Source organism: Lonchura striata, chromosome 1A (assembly GCF_050655825.1).
Source record: "Lonchura striata isolate lonStrDom1 chromosome 1A, ASM5065582v1, whole genome shotgun sequence".
NCBI classification, from domain to species: domain Eukaryota; kingdom Metazoa; phylum Chordata; class Aves; order Passeriformes; family Estrildidae; genus Lonchura; species Lonchura striata.
In genome coordinates, this window is record NC_140741.1 from 28,181,831 (window position 1) to 28,194,089 (window position 12,259).

Genomic DNA, 12,259 nt, shown 5'->3' on the forward strand with positions numbered 1-12,259 from the left:
TGGGTGACATTGTGCATTCAGGATCTGGTGTTTCAGAAAAGGCCTGTCCCTGTGTGTGTTCTGTCACCTTTGATCACTTTACCCACCTCAATGGCAAAGGCCTTTCCTTAAAATCCTCAATGTTTTTTGCTCTTGCTTTACATTTGAAATCTAACAGGCACAATATAAATCTTGTGTACCTCCAACTTTTCCCCATGCCACTTGGTATACTTGCATTGATCTGGCTACAGTAGATTAAACAGATAAGAAATATAATGTGGCAGAGATGTTTTCATCCTGTCATGTGGTATTTTCAGAACATTTCCATTGGAAAGCTTGCTCTAGATTATTTTCTGGAAAATATGAATGCCACTGAGTGTAGTTAAAAGGAGGGATGTCCTTTTACAGGACCCATAACCTGGATTTGCCCTGGAAAATTTTTGGGGGAAGGTCTGATGTGGGCATCTTGTCCCAACCCCAAACACTAACCAGGAGGATGTCTCTGTGAAACATTATTCCGCACCTGCAGGAGAAAGGTTGTGAGCCTATGGACACACACCATGTGCTTTTCTGCACACTTCCCTTTTCAATTCAAACAGGAAAAATATACTGTTACATTCATTTCTTCAGTAATTAATTCAAGAGAAGTGCCTAAATCACAGAGCAATTGCAAACTGAGCACTCAGTGATGGATAATCTCTATTGCTTGTTTGGAATTCATTATTTTCTCTATCTTCTCAAGCCAGTCATGTCATTATTTTGCTCTTTTTTCAGGCTTTACCATTCAGTCTCTTGTAACCTGCTTGCACACAAATCATTATTTCATTTTATCTGGAGGTGGCTGGACTGATGATAATATTTAATCCATTCCAGGAAGTTTTAGAGGTCATCAGTGTCAAGGAAAAACAATTTTCCTTAGCTTCTTTATTAAGTGTGTTGTTTTTTCAATAAAGTATTCTTTTACCACAAAATAAAAGCATTCTTGAAATTTGTACTTGTAGCCTCTTCCACCAACTTTGAAATAGTTACATGAACCAGAAAATGAAAAACATTTTTTTATTATAAAAATCTGGGCAAAGAACAAGTTGATTATTTATTTCTAGGGGGTTTTTTTTATGCAATAAACACATTTTTTAAAAGAGTAACATTTTAGGCAGAAGATAACTGATTAGCAAAATTTAACAATATGAACTGCAATTAATTTTGTAGCTGTTTAATATATAACAATTTAAAAGCATCCTTTTCACTGCTCCCAGGTGTAAAATCTCCCAAGTGAAGAGCTGAGATGAAACTAGTCTTGAACTGGCATGTTCCAGTGGAAGTGTGATTTCTGTACAGGCTGCTAGTATGTATCATACCCTCAGCTGATCTTCATAAAAAGGCCAGCTGAAGTATTGCTGAGCCTGTGGAAATAGGAACAAGTGTTTCCAGTGTTATCCCAGCAATGTTTTAGTTGTTAGTAAAGGACTTTTGCTCCCATGAATTCCAATCTTGATGGAAGTGACTGATGCTCTCTGTCATACACCAATGAGTATTTGAAATATTAAGAATTACTGATGCATTCAAATAATGGAAAAAAAAATTTTCCAGCTGATCTGGCTGTCCCTTTACTAGAAGGATCACTCTCCATGTGAGAGTGGCTGTGACTGTGCTAGCAGGGTGTAATGGACAACAGGCTCCCTATGAGCTTTTGCATGTGGGGCAGAAGGAAATGTCCATTCTGTGAGAATGCAAGGTCTTTCTTGCACATCTCTATGAATGTACTAATGCTAATGGCAGAACCCACAATTCTCTTTCTAATTAAATGCTGAATGTTACAATTAAAAGATTCTTTCTTCATTTATTCTGCAATTTTAGTTAAAATAAACTATTGAAAGGGGTTTAGCCTAAAGTATGCAGTGGTAATAGAGAAACACTTCATCCCTTTGTTATATGGGCAGTTTGTATCTTCTTGAGAAAAAAAGGAAGATTTGACAGCTTTCCATCTGTTTTCTGTGCCTCATAGCAAATTAAAAAATAATAATAAAAAAGAAATAATAATAATAAATGTTGCCTTTTTTATATACTCTTTCCCTGACCATTCAGAAGTTGAAATGTCCCCAATGTAAATTCAAAGCCAGCACACAGATATTTACTCTGCCTTGCACACCTACTCTTTTCCATGTAATATGAATAAAGCATTCAAAATACTGCCACAATCATCTGTTAAAAAATAATATTGTTCACAGACATTCTATAGAGGTCCTTCAGATGTGTGAGCAGTCCACTGCATAGCCACAGTGTTTAGAGGATGGAATGACATTTGTACTACTCATGTTCAGGTTCCCTGAATTTAAATTCAGAGGCAGTTTTTATCAGGTGGGACAGAGGACTCACTTCATCACAGAGAAATGTATCTTTGAAAATTACATGCATACCTTGGTGGCATATGCCTGTGAATCATGAAGAGAGAAAAAAAATTTAACTTTGCAAATTTGTATGTATGTATTATTTCTTGTCCTGGAAATAATTTTATGTTTTTTTCATATACTTTTGAACTTGCAGAGAGATGGTTTCTACAGAGTTCCCTGATGTAAGTTACATTAGTATTTTATAGGCTGCTCATGTAAACTCTTGAGCTTTCATGGCTCTCACTATTAGTTTTTAATATAGTACAGCTCATACTGGCTCTTACTGCTGTCTAATTTTGGTTGGGTTTTTTATGTGGTTCCTCAGCTGCAAGGAATGTGGCCTACACTTGTTTGAAACTTTTCTTGTTTGTGTAAACCTGCTATTGGTGTCCCTTTTTATTCTTGCCTATTGTAACATTCCTAAGACCTTAAGTTGCTTGTATTTGTCATGAAGGTCAATTATTCTAGATAGCAAACCCCGATCTCATATTACAAGTGGAAACTCAGAATTTTTAGATGACAAATTGAAGTCTCTTCTACCTTTGTATCATTATTTTGGTTGTTCCACAGATATAGAAATCCACAGTTGAATTGTTTAAATAACTTATTTTAGTAAACAGTGCTCCTTATTCAAAGAACACATGCAAATAATTCCCACCCAAATGTTAGCTATTGATTTCTAAGTTTATGTGCTTTTTGAAGTGATCACAGTATTACTCTTCTCTTTTGGGCATCAGAAAATGTTTAAAGCAACATGTGTTTTCTCACCTTTCTGTAAGAAAAAAGCAATTTCCACATAGGGTGAGGAAAAATGTAATTTAAATAAAAGTGTGGTTTATTTTGGATATTAATGTCTATAACAGCAGCTCTCCTGAACAGAGAGAAAACATTTTCTTTCTGAAAAGACCTTCTTAATAGTTATTCTTTGTTGGAACCCCAGCCTGGTTCAGGGGTTCTGTGTGGTGGTAAAGTCTCTCCTCCAACCCGTGCTTCCAAAGAAAACTCAGCAGCCTCTTGCTGTTCGGTCTCAAGGCAGTTTATTGCAAGTTATCTAAAAGATTGTCTTCTCGGGCTGCTGCAGTTTGTTCAGCAGCTCAGGCAAAGGCACACACACACCCTGACATCCTCTCTGTCTGCTGTCTTCTTCTTCTCTCTCCCCGCCCAGGGCTGCTGCTATCCTTTATATGGTACATTACGTGATAAATGTTTACAGTTTTCCCCCAATACCTACTACCTATATTACAAGGTGCTTTTCTATTCTAAACCAATCCATAAGTGCCAACATCATCAAGAACATGGAGGTAAGGAAGAAGAAAGAGGAGAAACAGGACTGGCCTACATTCCTCCGTCTTAAAACCTCTGACCACCATGTACAAAGTAAAAGCCCCCCTGTACAGGTGTTAAAACCCCCTTGTACAATACTAAAAAATTCTTCCCTCTACTTTGTAACTACTTCTACTATAATATCTAAACTTTTGTGACTTCTTGTTCCACCTTCAAAGTTGGTAAATCATTCCATGGCTCAAACTCAAAATCACAGCTGTTTCCAGCTGCCTGCCAGGGTCTCAAATGCCTCTGACCAGGGCCTGGAACCTCCAAAAATGTCTGAGGGACATTTTGAGTTCCAACAATTCTTGTTACATTTCTATAGACAATTCAGATAGTTTTATAAGATACTGAGAGAAGCGAAGCTTATGATTTCATAAGTCTTATGAGGAAAGGATGTTCTCTCTTGTGCCTTAATGTGTTTCATCAGAATTCCTGGAAATCTCTCCAGCTATATACAGTAAATATTTCACATAACCAATAAAGTAATTCCTCAGCAATTGAACCACTCAGCACAAATGAGGCTTAATTTATGATGGATATCTGCACCTGTTAAACAGTGAAAGAGGTTTCTGACATAAGTGATTCTTTCATACTGTTATTTCTCTAATTTTTTCAAAGATTTTATCTACCTAGATTCACCCCAAGACACTTTTAATGATCATGATTTCCAAAACATATCTACATTTTGAAATTTCATATTGAAGAAGGAATATATGTGATTTTGAACTAAAGTGTATATATATGAAGGGTTTAGATCAACACCATTAAAGGTAGGCATAAAACGTGCCTATTACTGAATTAGGCACTTGTTTTGTATATCTAATGATAAAATCAATATGAGGCTCCATCAGAGGAGAGATCCATTAGCCTCCATTTTGCTAGCATTCAATCAAGAGATTGAATTTGCAAGCTTCAAGGGGGAGAAACGTTTCTCCATTTTTTGACAATCCATATTACACTAATTCAGACAGCTTTTACACAGAGCTGCACCAGTTTACTCAAGCATTGCTTTCAATATAATTTCATTAAATCAATGCAAAAGATTGTGTTGACCTTTTAAGTATATATTTAAATCTGATCAGTGGAGCTTAAATCGATTGGGAACTGATTTTAGACAACTCTTAAGGCAAGTAAGTGTGTCCACATGGGGTTCCTCAGCTGTTCAACGAATTGATGTGAAATCCAATTTAAATTAAGCCACTGCAAACAAACCACTGTTGCATTGTAGGTGAGTCCCAAATGTGCCCTCCAAGTTCTTCAAGAACTTTCTTTCTAACTTGAACAGAGAACCCAAGGGAGATACAGTTAATGCAGTGAAAGCTGATCATCCCTGTCAGGAAAGGTGTAAAAAGCTTCCAAACATACAGGGTTCAGCCAAAAGCTATGTTTGTAAATGTGTTCCCTATTGTTTTTTACTCTTTTCTCTTGAGCTGTAACTGTAGTGAACAAGTCAGAAATGCCACCACTCACAGATTCTGGCAGGAAGAAGCTTCCTCCATAGCTCACAGTTTTAAAAGAGGAAATCCCCTCTAGTTCATGTTTGCTAGAGATTGGGATACCCAAGGGTTTCAACCTTCAGTTCATCTTTGTTTTTTCATAGTATAGATTATTCCACTCCCCTAAAACATCACTGAACATCTTTGCAGAACTGCAGAGAAGCCCCTTGATCTTCACAGCCCTTAACTCTACAGGGAGATTTCAAGGATTTTGCTCTAAGAGCAAAGAAATGGGAGATGCAAAATGAACTTCACTCCATATTGATTGGTAATGCAAATCAGATGGAATAAAATGGGTATTTGTAGAAAGGAAAGATTACCCAATAATTTCTACCTTTCAACAAACCTGTAACCTGGGGTTTAATGACTGAGTTTAAAAACACCAAACATCATAGAATCATACAATAAAATGGGCTGTGAGAGAAAGCAGGGGTGAAAGCAGTAAATAAAAGGAAATACTACAGTAAATTGAGGGACAACTGGTTTCATATAAGCAACTACCTGATTTATTAATCCAATAACATGGGAATCCAAGTTGCACTCTTGAACTTCTGGCAGCTATTGATCCCTCAACCTCTCTCACCCACTCTTATCCAGATAAATTATCATCTGCTCCATTTGCCCCATCCTAGAACTGAGGAAAGTTAATGAACAGTTTTCCTTATATTCTCCAAAATGTTTTAATTATTGGACAGTTTTGCTGTTTGAAAGAAGAGTTTTAAGGGTTGTTCTTCAATTTCACACCTGTTTCTAACAGAAGGTTGCTGTTTGATAGGCATTTTGGAGCTCTCTTTGCCAGTCCAAACCCCAGCAGGAGAGAAGTAAATGCAAAGGTAGGTTCTTGTATGAACAAAGGGAGGTAAGAGAATGAATGGACCTTTGTTTTTTCTCCTCCAGGGATTCAAAAGGGTCTGGTAGTGACTGCTGATGGTTTGGGTGTGTGGGGTACTGTTAGATTTCTGGCCTCTTTCCAGCTTTCCTGGTTCCTCAAAATTACTCACAATATTCCCATTCAAACTTGTGCAGTTGATTATCTTGAATGGTTGCAGACTCGCATAAGGTTATGGGATGTGAGTGAACTTGAACATAAGGCTCTGCCATGATATACTCATGAGTATTTCTATATATTCACATAAGTTAATTCACTCCATGGTACTAGGTGGAGAAAACTCAGAACTTTCTATGTATCTTGCTGATATCTCCCCAAAGCTGTTGCATCTTGTTCTTTTATTTTTTTTTTAAGTCTTGTGGACTACAGGTGAGTGGGAGTGTGTTCCTAGTGCTGGATATGGCTTTTTCCTCTTTCTCTAACACAGGTCAGTGAACCCTTAAACAAGATTGAGAAATAAAATTTCTGAATGTGGTAAGCAGAAGACGAAAGAAAAAACCACAAAACCCCTACCATAACTGGAGGGGAGAGAAGGGACTGTTTACCACTTTGCAGTGGTAAATTACCGAAAGCAAAAACTACCAATAGTAAATATTACCAAAGAAGTAGGCTCTGCACTTACACTTGCTTCTCTGCTTGCTCCTATTTTCTGCATTTCCTGTGGCTGTCAGAACTGGGGAGCTCCTGTGTTCTGATCAGTGAAAGCTTGCTGCCTCAAATGGCCTTTCTTTAAACTGATGTTCTGGAGATCCAGTTGTGCTGAGTTTGGAAATTAAAGGAAACAGTGTTTAACACAGCATGATACATTCAAGGTATGTTCAGTATAGAACTAGCAGAGAAACCATCTCTTGTGGGATTTGCTGACCTAGATGCTGTAGTGAACTTTCTAGTGAAATCCAGAACAAGGCTAATGTCAGTATATTGTCTTTATCTAGGCATTCATAACAGAAAGTGATGAAATGCCAGAATACTTTAAATCCTGTCTTCTGAGAACTATCTGAGTTAGCTACTACAACTTTTTGTTTCTTCTGGTATGGTAGGCAGAGGACTGATGGCTCCTTCACTCTTGGCTTCTTTTGTAATATCCGTATAGTTTTTGTACTAGAAATTGCCATGTCTGTGTGTCACCTATTTTTTTCCCCATTCCTTTGTGTTTTTCTAAGAAGAAATGATACAAAATTAGTAATTTTTTTTGCCCTGAAATCACATCTGAACTCACTTCAACATCTCCCCTGCCTAAACCAAACAAAACCAACAGTAATAACAAAACCCATCAAACAAATGACAGAAAAACTTGGATCTTCACAGTTTTTAATTGTCAAATGGTGCCTTTGCTACAACTACCAGGGACTGAAACAAGATGCTTTTACTGACAGCAGCATCTTTCCTATTGTGACAAAGAAGGATGGCAAAGGCTAATGAATTGTGTCTTACTGAGCAGAGCCTGTAGATAGGAACTTGATTCCACTAAGAGATCTTTGGAGGAATTTTGGGATACTATATTTCTTGGGAAAAGAACAAAGAATTAATATAGGAAGACAAATCCAAAGCTACAGCTCAATGGTTGTCACCTTCTTTTCAAAAATGATCAAAATCTTTGACTCAGTGGAGGTAGCTTCCAGACCTCTCTCTTTTTTAATTTTTTTTTTTTCCCCTGATTTAGTGTTTTTTCCCTTTGTATGACTCTCTCCCCACATTCAAAACAGTCAGGGAAAAGCTGTAGATAAGAATATCCATAAATAGTGTTTTAGTGTCTCCCACACAGCAGTCTGGAACTGTCTCCCCTCGTGTTTTTGAAGTTTCATGGATTTCCCAAATCAGTAGGAGTTTATTGATTTATATGCAAGCAAGCTTGTGTTACTACTTTGGTTACTCTTGTGCTTTTTCCTGGCTACTGCTAATTAGCCTGGCAGATCTTCCAGTGTTGCTTACATGTAATAGTAAATGAATATAACTTGTATTGAGTTATCATAACATTATATATTTTTTTGTATGTTCCTTAAAAGGATAAAAGGCACTTTGAAAACTCTTATCTGATAAATGAAAGAGATCCAGCTTGTGACCTGATACTCAGATAGTGCAGTCTCCTGCACTTGGACTATCCCATAGCCTCTTGTCACCTCATGCAGCTCTGGGATAGTCAGGTCACTCCCTTGCTACTGCTTTCCTGTTAGTTACCCTCTGAAAGGTTTGTCCTATCTCTCAATTACAATCCTACTCTGTCTCTGACATCTCATTGGGATCCCAGCTCAGGTTAAAGGTTCTTTCTCTCTTCCAAGCTCTCACTCTTCCCTGTGTACACAGATGGGGTTTTTTTCTCAGCTGCTGCAGGCAGTCTCACCCTCCTGCTTCTTCAGCCTTATGAGAAACAGAGGTGCCCAGGCTCTGGCTGACCTTGGACACACATGTTGCTTCCCCAGGCTTCAGGCGGCGTGGAGAGTTCTGGCTTCCCCGGGGCCCTCCGTGCAGACTGGAAGCCTGTCTGGCTGTGGAACGTTTCCTTTCCTCTGAGCAGAAGCCGGGATGCTGCTTTCTCTCGGGAGGTGGCAGCACAGCCAGACGCGATCAGCGTATGCAGTTTGACGTCCAGAACTGCAAAGGGGTGGCAGGGAGGTGGGGTTGATGTTGGATTCCTTCCGAGACAGAGCTCCTTAGCTGGGAGCAAGGATTAAGATAGGGAGCACAGGGGTGCTCATGCATAGAAGGGATAACTTCAAGCCCTTTCTTGAAGCGGAATGGAATCAGCCTAGCATCCTCACGGTAACATACTGGGATCCCTCTGTCCTGACCGTGTTCCTCTGTATCAGCTGCAGCTGATTGTTAGGTGTGGTGTGGGACCCACTGTGTCATTTGCTGAGCCCGCAGGCACAGACCCAATTGCTTGTTTGTTCATGTGTGGGGAAAGGCTCTGCAGGAGTTTGGGCAGAGTCAGTATGTATCGTATCGTGGGTTTTGCAAGCACCCACTTTCCTGCAGGCTGCCACAATGGTTGCATGTTATTGTAGTTATCAAGCAGTTCAAGGTAAAATGCCAAGAGAAAGGAAGAGCAACAATCAGTCACCATCCCATTAAATGCTACAACCTGCACCTCAGAACCTTACCTGTTACTTTTAGCCAGTTCGGAGGCTCCCATTCTCTCGTGAGGTTTTAATAATGGCTTATGAAGACAGGGGTACTATATGGGCTTTAATGTGACCATCACCTGGAAAACATACACAGAGGTAGGGTGTTTGGGTTTCCACAGAAAGCAAACACAGTGTGGTCCAAAAATCTATGGGATATATTCCTTAACGTACCCCTCTGGCTCTGTCCTCTGAATTCAATTTCCCTATGCCAAGCACACTGAATCAACTGGAGATGCTACAGAGCCTTGTACAAAGCTTTGCTGGGAGGTTGTTTGCCTACTTCTTGAACTTTGAGATTGTGGCAACACAGAATAACCATAGATGCAATATCGCCCCAACAGTAATTTATGAATGCTGTCTGTGGGCTTGTGCATCCAAAAGCAAAGGGTGCTAGAAATCCCAACTTGGACAACTCAAATAATTTTACTAGCATCAGCAACTGGAAGGCAGCCAACCAGTCAGCCCTACAGTTCTTTAAAAAGTAATAAAGTGCACCTGATTTATTTCTGCTTGATGCTGCTTAGGACACCATTGAAACCATACCTTAAGCAGGTAGCACTGAGATGGTGAAGCAGAGAATGGCAAGAGAAAACTTGAGGTTTGTAAGCACTTAGAAAAGGGCCATCTGCCTCTTTGCTCCTGGCAGTCTTGGAAGGCCCATACTTAACTCTCAAGATACTCACTCTGAAGAGTGTTTGAAAGTTCTGCAATTCTCTTTCAGACCAGCTCTTTTCCTAACTAACCCAAGTGCCCCAGAAAGATCCTGTCACACTGGAGGACCAGTCATGATAACTGCTCATCTTTTCTGCGGCTGGAAAACAGAATGCAAACAGCTCAGGCAGTGAGGACTAAGCAGATCCACCTTTTCTGTCTGCATTTTCCTTCTAGCTCAGTTCTGGGGGATCCTCCCGCTGCCATGTGGATCCCTCTTGCCCCGGAGGGTCAAGTTGTGTCAGTATGGCCACCACCAAGCCTTCTGCACCACCTTGTGCAGGTGCAGAGCCAGGGCTGCAAGCAGCCACCGCTCCAGGAGCAGTTCCACAGCAGTCCAGTCAGGAACACGCATTCAGAGTGCATGTATGGAGGAGGGAAGCATTTGAGGGATAAATCCCACATAGGATAATGTTTATGACTGTAGAAAAATAAACAACAAACCACCAAAAGAATGAATATAAAGGAGAAGGGCAGTGACCAAAATCCAAGACATTGGTTTTGAAAGGTTGGTGGTACATTGCCTTTAGGAACAGTCTTTGACAACTGGGGGAGAGTTTGTCTCATTTTAATTGGGACTAACCATATTCACAGCAGTTGTCATATGTCACCTAGTCTGTCTCGCTGCCTTTTCAATTTGGCAGCCTTCTCTTTTTCCTCCTGCATGTCCCAGAGGTTTGAGAAATGATCCATTCTTCAAAGCATCCCTGGAAATTTGGACCACAGTGTTATACTTCTTTTGAGACTGATGCCTTTCAAAGCTGCAGCCTTTCTTCCTGCAGCAGCTCCTGACAACCCTCTATAATATATAGCCTTAAGAGGGGAAAACAGGTCTGAGGAGATACACTTTTACTAGGAGGGAAGACATTAGAGACAACACTAAAATGAAAAGAAAACAGATTATTTTAAGCAAAGAAGGTAGCTTAGCCCTTTTTATAAAGTGCAGGACTATACTGTCACTAATTTCACTTTGAAAAATGTACTGGAGATCTCTCAATGCACTTATTGGTAAAATGCATCTGCATACACAGATCAATAATTATGAACTAACTAAACATGGAGATGCAATATGTGTTCTGTCCTGCACCATGTTTGCTGTCTTTCTTGTTTTCCTAACACTGCTACCTTTTTAGCAAGACTTAACTCGAGATCTGTGTTGTTACGTTGTTTTTTCTGCCAGATAAGGAAAGATAAATCCAGAGCACGTGACTGCTGGCTGTATGGCTTTACCCCATTGGCAACCACCTCCCCCTGGTGATATCAGCTGAAGTGGTGAGACTACAGTTTTATACTACATTAGTCACTTGAAGTGAAAATGAATGTTAACATCTCTCTGGTATGTATATGCCCTAGTCTACATGTTTGATCAATGTCCTGGTTTCTTGAGAAATGTCTTGCTGGAGACGTTGCCATACACATTTAGAAATTAAGGTTAGTATTGGTGCTTCTATTAATAAGAAACCTTGCAAATTCTGAATTGAAAATAGCTATTTTCTAGAAGATGAAAAGTATACTTTCTGAAGAACCCAATTCCCCTTTTCAAAATACTCCTTTGCAATAATCCTGAATATGGAGCAACAGGACAGAAATCTGAATTTGTGCAGCTGCAGTTTATAGTGATAGAGATGCCCCATAACCAAGCAGTATCTGGGGAAAGGGGCAGTTCAGTGAAATGGAAGCTTACCATGTAGGTAATGAGAGGCATTAAAGGGTGTTTACATGAGGGAGGGCATTTTTCTTCTTCAAACTTACCTTTATTGCCTATGCAACTTTCAGGCTCAGCCTGATGCTGCAAATATTTAGGTATGTGCATAAGTCAAGGCACAAGTGGTACATGTCTTTTAAATATTAATCCAAATCCAATCATTAAAATTATTCAAACACATCCAATGCCAGCATCATCTCGTTCTTACTGTAGGTCCCTACTTTAAGTTTAAGTCTATTTGGAGACTGTCAGACACTCCACCCCAGCAATGACTGGGTTTCAGGAAAAAGCTGTATGCACACAGCAAGACATGTAGAATGGAGGCAAACCAGAACGGTGCTGTTGGGCCCAAGTATTTATGAGAAGTAGAGTACAGATATTGCTTGCCTGTATCTATGCAAGAGAATGGCCTTTTAGTGCTTCTACAAACTCCTCTTTCCAACATCCATGGACCAGCAGTGTACAAATGGATTTAGAAGGGGTGGCTCTGCAGAGAGATCGCGTCTACAGGGACCTGCAAAGCTGGGTGAAATTTCAAGATCTATAGTTGTCCTGCTGGGGAGTGTATTGCCCTCAGTTTCCATATCATGGAGAATACTACCACTGACCTTGTCGGGAAGGTACAGACAGAGGAA